The sequence below is a fragment of the Lolium rigidum genome, chromosome 3, assembly GCF_022539505.1.
Source record: "Lolium rigidum isolate FL_2022 chromosome 3, APGP_CSIRO_Lrig_0.1, whole genome shotgun sequence".
In the NCBI taxonomy this organism is placed as follows: domain Eukaryota; kingdom Viridiplantae; phylum Streptophyta; class Magnoliopsida; order Poales; family Poaceae; genus Lolium; species Lolium rigidum.
This window is the reverse complement of record NC_061510.1, coordinates 270,605,127-270,614,296: the sequence shown is the minus strand read 5'-3', so window position 1 is coordinate 270,614,296 and position 9,170 is coordinate 270,605,127.

Here is a 9,170-nt window from a genome sequence, read left to right as displayed (position 1 = left end):
TAGCAAAGACTTTTCATGAATAGTACTTTCAAGACAAGCATCAATAAGTCTTGCATAGGAGTTAACTCATAGAGCAATAGATTCTTAGTAGAAGGTTCTGAAACAACACAAAGGAAGATATAAGTTTCAGCAGTTGCTTTCAACTTCAACATGTATATCTCATGGATAATTGTCAATACAAAGTAATATGATGAATGCAAATAAGCAAGTATGTGAGAATCAATGCACACAGTTGACACAAGTGTTTGCTTCTAAGATGGAAAGAAGTAGGTAAACTGACTCAACATAAATTAAAAGAAAGGCCCTTCGCAGAGGGAAGCAGGGATTACTCATGTGCTAGAGCTTTTTATTTTGGAAACATAGAAACAATTTTGTCAACGGTAGTAATAATTCATATGTGTTATGCATAAAACATCCTATAAGTTGCAAGCCTCATGCATCGAATACCAATAGTGCTCGCACCTTGTCCTAATTAGCTCGGATTTCCATGGATTATCATTGCATTACATATGTTTCAACCAAGTGTCACAAAGGGGTACCTCTATGTCGCCTGTACAAAGGTCCAAGGAGATATATCGCATTTGATTTCTCGTTTTTCATAAATCTCAACTTGAGGACATCCATACTGGGACAACATAGAAAACAGATAATGGACTCCTCTTTAATGCTTAAGCATTCAACAACAGATAATATACTCATAAGAGATTGAGGATTAATGTCCAAACTGAAACTTCCACCATGATACATGGCTTTGGTTGGCGGCCCAATGTTCTTCTCTAACAATATGCATACTCAAACCATTTAATCATGATAAATCACCCTTACTTCAGACAAGACGAACATGCATAACAACTCACATGATATTCAACAAAGGTGTAAAAAGTTGATGGCGTCCCCGTAAACATGGTTACCGCTCAACAAGCAACTTATAAGAAATAAGATACATAAGCGACATATTCAATACCACAATAGTTTTTAAGCTATTTTCCCATGAGCTATGTATTGCAAAGACAAAGAATGAAATTTTAAAGGTAGCACGCAAGCAATTTACTTTGGAATGGCAGAGAAATACCACATAGTAGGTAGATATGGTGGACACAAATGGCATGGGTTTTGGCTCAAGGTTTTGGATGCACGAGAAGCATTCCCTCTCAGTACAAGGCTTTGGCTAGCAAGGTTGTTTGAAGCAAACACAAATATGAACCGGTACAGTAAAACTTACATAAGAACATATTGCAAGCATTATAAGACTCTACACTATCTCTTTGTTGTTCAAACACTTTTACCAGAAAATATCTAGACTTTTAGAGAGACCAATCATGCAAACCAAATTTCAACAAGCTCTATGGTAGTTCTTCATTAATAGGTTTAAACTACATGATGCAAGAGCTTAAACATGATCTACTTGAGAACTCAAAACAATTGCCAAGTATCAAATTATTCAAGACCATATACCAATTACCACATGGAGCATTTTCTGTTTCCAACCAAATAGCAATGAACGAAGCAGTTTTCAACCTTCGCCATGAACATTAAAAGTAAAGCTAAGAACACCAGTGTTCATATGAAACCGCGGAGCGTGTCTTTCTCCCACACAAAGAATGCTAGGATCCGAATTTATTCAAACACAAACAAAAATAAAAACATACGAACGCTCCAAGTAAAGCACATAAGATGTGACGGAATAAAAATATAGTTTCACTAGAGGTGACCTGATAAGTTGTCGATGAAGAAGGGGATGCCTTGGGCATCCCCAAGATTAGATGCTTGAGTCTTCTTGAAATATGCAGGGATGAACAACGGGGGCATCCCCAAGCTTAGACCTTTCACTCTTCTTGATCATATTGTATCATCCTCCTCTCTTGATCCTTGAAAACTTCCTCCACACCAAACTCAAAACAAACTCATTAGAGGGTTAGTGCATAATAAAAAATTCACATGTTCAGAGAGGACACAATCATTCTTAACACTTCTGGACATTACCCAAAGCTACTGAAAGTTAATGGAACAAAGAAATACATTCAACACAGTAAAAGAGGCAATGTGAAATAAAAGGCACAATCTGTCAAAACAGAACAGTACGTAAAGACGATTTTTTTTGAGGCACTTAACATGCTCATATGAAGAGGCTCAAATTGAATGAAAGTTGCGTACATATCTGAGGATCACTCATGAATTTTCGCAGATTTTTCTGAGTTTCCTACAGAGAGTTCTACTCAAATTCGTGACAGCTAGAAATCTGTTTCTGCGCAGAAATCCAAATCTAGTATCAACCTTACTATCAAAGACTTTACTTGGCAGAACAATGCAATAAAATAAAGATAAGGAGAGGTTGCTACATTAATAACAACTTCCAAGACACAAATATAAAACAAAAATTGCAGAAATAAAACAATGGGTTGTCTCCCATAAGCGCTTTTCTTTAACGCCTTTCAGCTAGGCGCAGAAAGTGTAACTCAAGTAACATCATCATTATCAGAGTTGGGGGGTTTCTCAACAATGCATTGTATCTTATCTATGTAAGTTTCAGAGGCTCCCCTTTCATTACTTTTAGGCTTACTATCCTCCTCAAATAAATTTTCAGGAACAATCCAATCAAAATTCTTTTCTAATGCTTCATGCATTCCTATGAGCTTAATAGGTATTGGTACTTTAGTCTCCCCCTCACAATTGGTTTTATTAGTATATTTTAGCCTATCTTTTTCTATCTTTTCAAGGATATTTGCAAAATTGGTATAAAAGCCAAGCATCTTATGTTGAATAAAGACTTTTCTAGCCTCTCTAGCTACATCACCAAATTCTTTAAGAAGGGTTTCTAAAATAAAATCTTTCTTATCTCCTTCTTCCATATCAGAGAGTGTAAGAAACTGATACGTCTCAAACTTATCTATAATTTCTTATGTTCCATGCTACTTTTATGATGATACACACATGTTTTATACACACTTTATGTCATTATTATGCATTTTCCGGAACTAACCTATTGACGAGATGCCGAAGTGCCGGTTCTCGTTTTCTCGCTGTTTTTGGTTTCAGAAATCCTAGTAAGGAAATATTCTCGGAATTGGACGAAATCAACGCCCAGCATCTTATAATTCCACGAAGCTTCCAGAACACCGGAGAGGCACCAGAAGGGAGCCCTGGGGGGCCCACTCATGTGGCCGGCGCGGCCCAAGGGGGGTCGCGCCCCCTATTGTCTGGCGGCTCCGTAGCCCTTCCGACTCCGCCTCTTCGCCTATAAGAAGCCCCCTGACCTAAATCTTCTATACGGAAAAGCCACGGTACGAGAAACCTTCCAGAGCCGCCGCCATCGCGAAGCCAAGATCTGGGGGACAGAAGTCTCTGTTCCGACACGCCGCCGGGACGGGGAAGTGCCCCCGGAAGGCATCTCCATCGACACCACCGCCATCTTCATCAACGCTGTTGTCTCCCATGAGGAGGGAGTAGTTCTCCCTCGAGGCTAAGGGCTGTACCGGTAGCTATGTGGTTAATCTCTCTCCTATGTACTTCAATACAATGATCTCATGAGCTGCCTTACATGAGTGAGATTCATATGAGCTTTGTATCACTATTCATCTATGTACTACTCTAGTGATGTTATTAAAGTAGTCTATTCCTCCTTCATGATGTAATGTGGACAGTGTGTGCATCATGTAGTACTTGGTGTAGGTTATGATTGTGATCTCTTGTAGATTATGAAGTTAACTATTACTATGATAGTATTGATGTGATCTATTCCCCCTTTCATAGCTAATGTTGACAGGCGCATGCTATGTTAGTACTCGGTATAATTGTGTTGGTCTATCATGCACTCTAAGGTTATTTAAATATGAACATCGAATATTGTGGAGCTTGTTAACTCCGGCATTGAGGTGCTCTTGTAGCCCTACACAATTAATGGTGTTTGTCATCCAACAAGAGAGTGTAGAGTGGTTTTATTATGTGATCAATGTTGAGAGTGTCCACTAGTGAAAGTATGATCCCTAGGCCTTGTTTCCAAATACCGCAATCATCGCTTATTTACTCGTTTTATCGCATCTTTACTTCCTGCAATATTACTACCATCAACCGCACGCCAACAAGCTATTTTCACGGCGCCGTTACTACTGCTCATATTCATTCATACCACTTGTATTTCACTATCTCTTCGCCGAACTAGTGCACCTATACATCCGACAAGTGTATTAGGTGTGCCTGGGGACACAAGAGACTTCTTGTATCGTGATTGCAGGGTTGCTTGAGAGGGATATCTTTGACCTCTACCTCCCCGAGTTCGATAAACCTTGGGTGATTCACTTAAGGGAAACTTGCTGCTGTTCTACAAACCTCTGCTCTTGGAGGCCCAACACTGTCTACAGGAATAGAAGCGTGCGTAGACATCAAGCTATTTTTCTATATTATCTCTTCCAACATGTGCACTAAAGAGGCAGTAGCAATTTCATAAGTAGGAGCAAGTTCTACCAAGGATCTATCTTCAAAATCTTTAACCGTACTAACATGAGTGAAAAATTCTTCTATATTATCTCTTCCAATGATAGTCCCATGGCCTACTTGTATATCTTTCAAAGCGAACTTAGGACGAAGCATGATGAAATAAACAAAGGGAAATAAAATAAATGGAAGTAACTAATTTTTTTGTATTTTTGATATAAAGAAAACAAACAAGACAGAAAATAAAATAAAGTAAATGCAAGTAACTAATTTTTTGTGTTTTTGATATAAGGAAAGCAAACAAAACAGAAAATAAAGTAAAGTAAAGCAAGACAATAAACAAAGTAAAGAGATTGGATGTGGGAGACTCCCCTTGCAGCGTGTCTTGATCTCCCCGGCAACGGCGCCAGAAATTTAGCTTGATGACGCGTAAAGCACACGTCCGTTGGGAACCCCAAGAGGAAGGTGTGATGCGTACAGCAGCAAGTTTCCCTCAGTAAGAAACCAAGGCTGTCGAACCAGTAGGAGATGAAGGCCACGTGAAGGTTGTTGGTGAAGGAGTGTAGTGTGGCGCAACACCAGGGAGTCCGGTGCCAACGTGGAACCTGCACAACACAATTAAAATACTTTGCCCCAGCTTAACAATGAGGTTGTCAATCTCACCGGCTTGCTGTAAACAAAGGATTAAACGTATGGTGTGGAGAATGATGTTTGTTTGCAAAGAACAGCAGAGAACAGAGTTTGCAGTAGATTGTATTTCAGATGTAAAAGAAAGGACCGGGGTCCACAGTTCACTAGTGGTGTCTCTCCAATAAGATAAATAGCATGTTGGGTGAATAAATTACAGTTGGGCAATTGACAAATAGAGAGGGCATAACAATGCACATACATATCATGATGACTACTATGAGTTTTACTTAGGGCATTACGACAAAGTACATAGACCGCTATCCAACATGCATATATGCCTAAAAAGTCCACCTTCGGGTTAGCATCCGAACCCCTTCCAGTATTAAGTTGCAAACAATAGACAATTGCATCAAGTATGGTGCGTAATGTAATCAACACAAATATCCTTAGATAAAGCATTGATGTTTTATCCCTAGTGGCAACAGCACATCCACAACCTTAGAACTTTACAGTCACTGTCCCAGATTCAATGGAGGCATGAACCCACTATCGAGCATAAATACTCCCTCTTGGAGTCACAAGTATCAACTTGGCCGGAGCCTCTACTAGCAACGGAGAGCATGCAAGATCATAAACAACACATATATGATAGATCAATTAATCAACTTGACATAGTATTCCATATTCATCGGATCCCAACAAACACAACATGTAGCATTACAAATAGATGATCTTGATCATGATAGGCAGCTCACAAGATCTAAACATGATAGCACAAGAGGAGAAGACAACCATCTAGCTACTGCTATGGACCCATAGTCCAAGGATGAACTACTCACGCATCAATCCGGAGGCGGGCATGATGATGTAGAGTCCTCCGGTGATGATTCCCCTCTCCCGGGAGGGTGCGGAGAGCGATCTCCTAAATCCCCCGAGATGGGATTGGCGGCGGTGGCGTCTCTGGAACTTTTCTCGTATCGTGGCTCTCGGTACTAGGGCTTTCGCGACAGAGAGAATAAATAGGCGAAGGGGCAGAGTCGGGAGGCGGCCGAGGGGCCCACCCTACAGGCCGGCGCGCCCCCCTCCAGGCCGCGCCGCCCTAGGGTGTGGGGCCACCTTGGCCCCTCTCCGTCTCTTGTTTGGTGTTCTGGAAGGCTCCGTGCAAAATAAGACCGTGGGCTTTTGTTTCGTCCAATTCCGAGAATATTTCTGTGTAAGATTTCGAAACCAAAAACAGCAGAAAACGAGAGCTGGCGCTTCGGCATCTTGTTAATAGGTTAGTGCCGGAAAATGCATCAAAATGATGTAAAGTGTATATAAAACATGTGAGTATTGTCATATAACTAGCATGGAACATAAGAAATTATAGATACGTTTGAGACGTATCAAGGACGAGGACGAGGTGGAAGTGGAGGACGAGGACGAGGTGGAGGTGGACCTTTCCTTGGTGAGATACCCTCTGCTTCTGGCGACGTGGCTTTCCAGTCCGCTCACACACAGTCTACTAAAGGGGAGATGGAGGTGGAGGGGCAGGAGGAGGAGGCGGAGAGGGAGATCGCGCCGAAGAAGTTGCGCATTCGTGGTGAAGTGCAAGTCCCTGATGAGAGGAGGGAGCCTACTAGCCAGGAGGCGAAAGCCCTCATCATCTCGAACGACAAAGAGTAAGTTTAATTTTGAACATGTAGATTCATTTTGCTATGTACTAATGTTTTCATTATTGTGCATAACTGATTGGCATATTAATGTTTTGATTATTGTGCAGCAATTGGACATATGACAAGGGGGTTCGCTAGCTGACTAGGGATTAACTTATCAATGCCTACGTATTGTAGACTAGGGTTTTAGTCGGAAGTAGAGGGCAAGTAGATCTCGAAGGTTTCAGCCGAAAAGTACTCGATGATGTAAAAACTAAGGTTGCGTGAAACAATGAATCGATCCTCTCTTTGTCCCTCGACTCCCCCTTATATAGGAGGTGGAGCCGAGGGATTCATAATACACAGGTTACAGAGTCCGGGAGGGTTTCTAACCCGTCCCGTAAAATTACAAGTCTATATTTCCTAATACAACTCTAGCTTTCCTTAGTATTAACATGGGCTTCCGAATCTCCATATTCATCGAGTCGCGGGCCTTCATTAAACCCCGGGTACCATCTTCGGCAGGCCCATTGGGAATGCCTATGTCAGTAGCCCCCGAGATTTTGCTTGAATCGAAGAATCAGGGAAATCTCCAGCTTTACAATCATCCAATAACTTTGTCGATTTTATTGCATATCTTTAGACACGCAATTATATATTGTACAGGGATAATGGTAGTTGGGGCTAGTTCATCTGACGGATCAGGTACTAGTTAACTGCTCTAGTGGCAATCCGCAAAAACCTACTTCAAGATCACGTCCCTGGACATGATCTCGGGATACTGGTGTTAACTTCGACAGGTGCCGCTTAAGGTCTTACCATTCTGTCGAGTCCCAGTCATGTTTTATCGGGTACCTAACGCGTCCGTTAGGATTTTTCTTCGTATCCGTTGATACGGAAAAATGTAGCAAACCGACGTCAGAGACGGTGCCACGCCGCTCAGAACGGATCTGGGGTCTTAACTTCGCAGAGTTTTGCGGCATTCAGAGATTATTCGCGACTTTAGCGCTCTGAGAATATATTGTCGAGTGCTTTTCGGCTGTTGGAATAGCACATTTTATTGAGTCAATGGATGACTTATCTTGCCTTCCCGATGGGAGTATATGTAGAGTTATTTGTATAACTCGAAATATGCTCTCTTCTTTTTATAATTTCATCGGGCACGCGAACAGCGTTCCCGATGGGAGTAGCCTGATGGCGTGTAATTCACACGTTCGTTGGGAACCCCACGAGGAAGGTATGATGCGCACAGCAGCAAGTTTTCCCTCAGAAAGAAACCAAGGTTTATCGAACCAGGAGGAGCCAAGAAGCACGTTGAAGGTTGATGGCGGCGGGATGTAGTGCGGCGCAACACCAGGGATTCCGGCGCCAACGTGGAACCTGCACAACACAACCAAAGTACTTTGCCCCAACGAAACAGTGAGGTTGTCAATCTCACCGGCTTGCTGTAACAAAGGATTAACCGTATTGTGTGGAAGATGATTGTGTGCAGAGAAAACAGTAAAAACAAGTATTGCAGCAGATTTGTATTTCAGTATAAAAGAATGGACCGGGGTCCACAGTTCACTAGAGGTGTCTCTCCCATAAGATAAAAGCATGTTGGGTGAACAAATTACAGTCGGGCAATTGACAAATAGAGACGGCATAACAATGCACATACATGACATGATAAATATAGTGAGATTTAATTGGGCATTACGACAAAGTACATAGACCGCCATCCAACTACATCTATTCCTATAAAGTCCACCTTCAGGTTATCATCCGAACCCCTTCCAGTATTAAGTTGCAAAACAACAGACAATTGCATTAAGTATGGTGCGTAATGTAATCAATAACTACATCCTCGGACATAGCATCAATGTTTTATCTCTAGTGGCAACGACACATCCATAACCTTAGGGGTTTCTGTCACTCCCCAGATTCACGGAGACATGAACCCACTATCGAGCATAAATACTCCCTCTTGGAGTTACTAGCATCAACTTGGTCGAGCCTCTACTAATAACGGAGAGCATGCAAGATCATAAACAACACATAGGTAATAACTTGATAATTAACATAACATGGTATTCTCTATCCATCGGATCCCGACAAACACAACATATAGCATTACAGATAGATGATCTTGATCATGTTAGGCAGCTCACAAGATCCAACAATGAAGCACAATGAGGATAAGACAACCATCTAGCTACTGCTATGGACCCATAGTCCAGGGGTGAACTACTCACTCATCACTCCGAGGCGACCATGGCAGTGAAGAGTCCTCCGGGAGATGAATCCCCTCTCCGGCAGGGTGCCGGAGGAGATCTCCGAATCCCCCGAGATGGGATTGGCGGCGGCGGCGTCTCCGGGAAGGTTTTCCGTATCGTGGTTCTTCGTTCCGGGGTTTTCGCGACGGAGGCTTTAAGTAGGCGGAAGGGCAACGTGGGGGGCCACACGAGGGCCCCACACCATAGGTCGGCGCGGCCG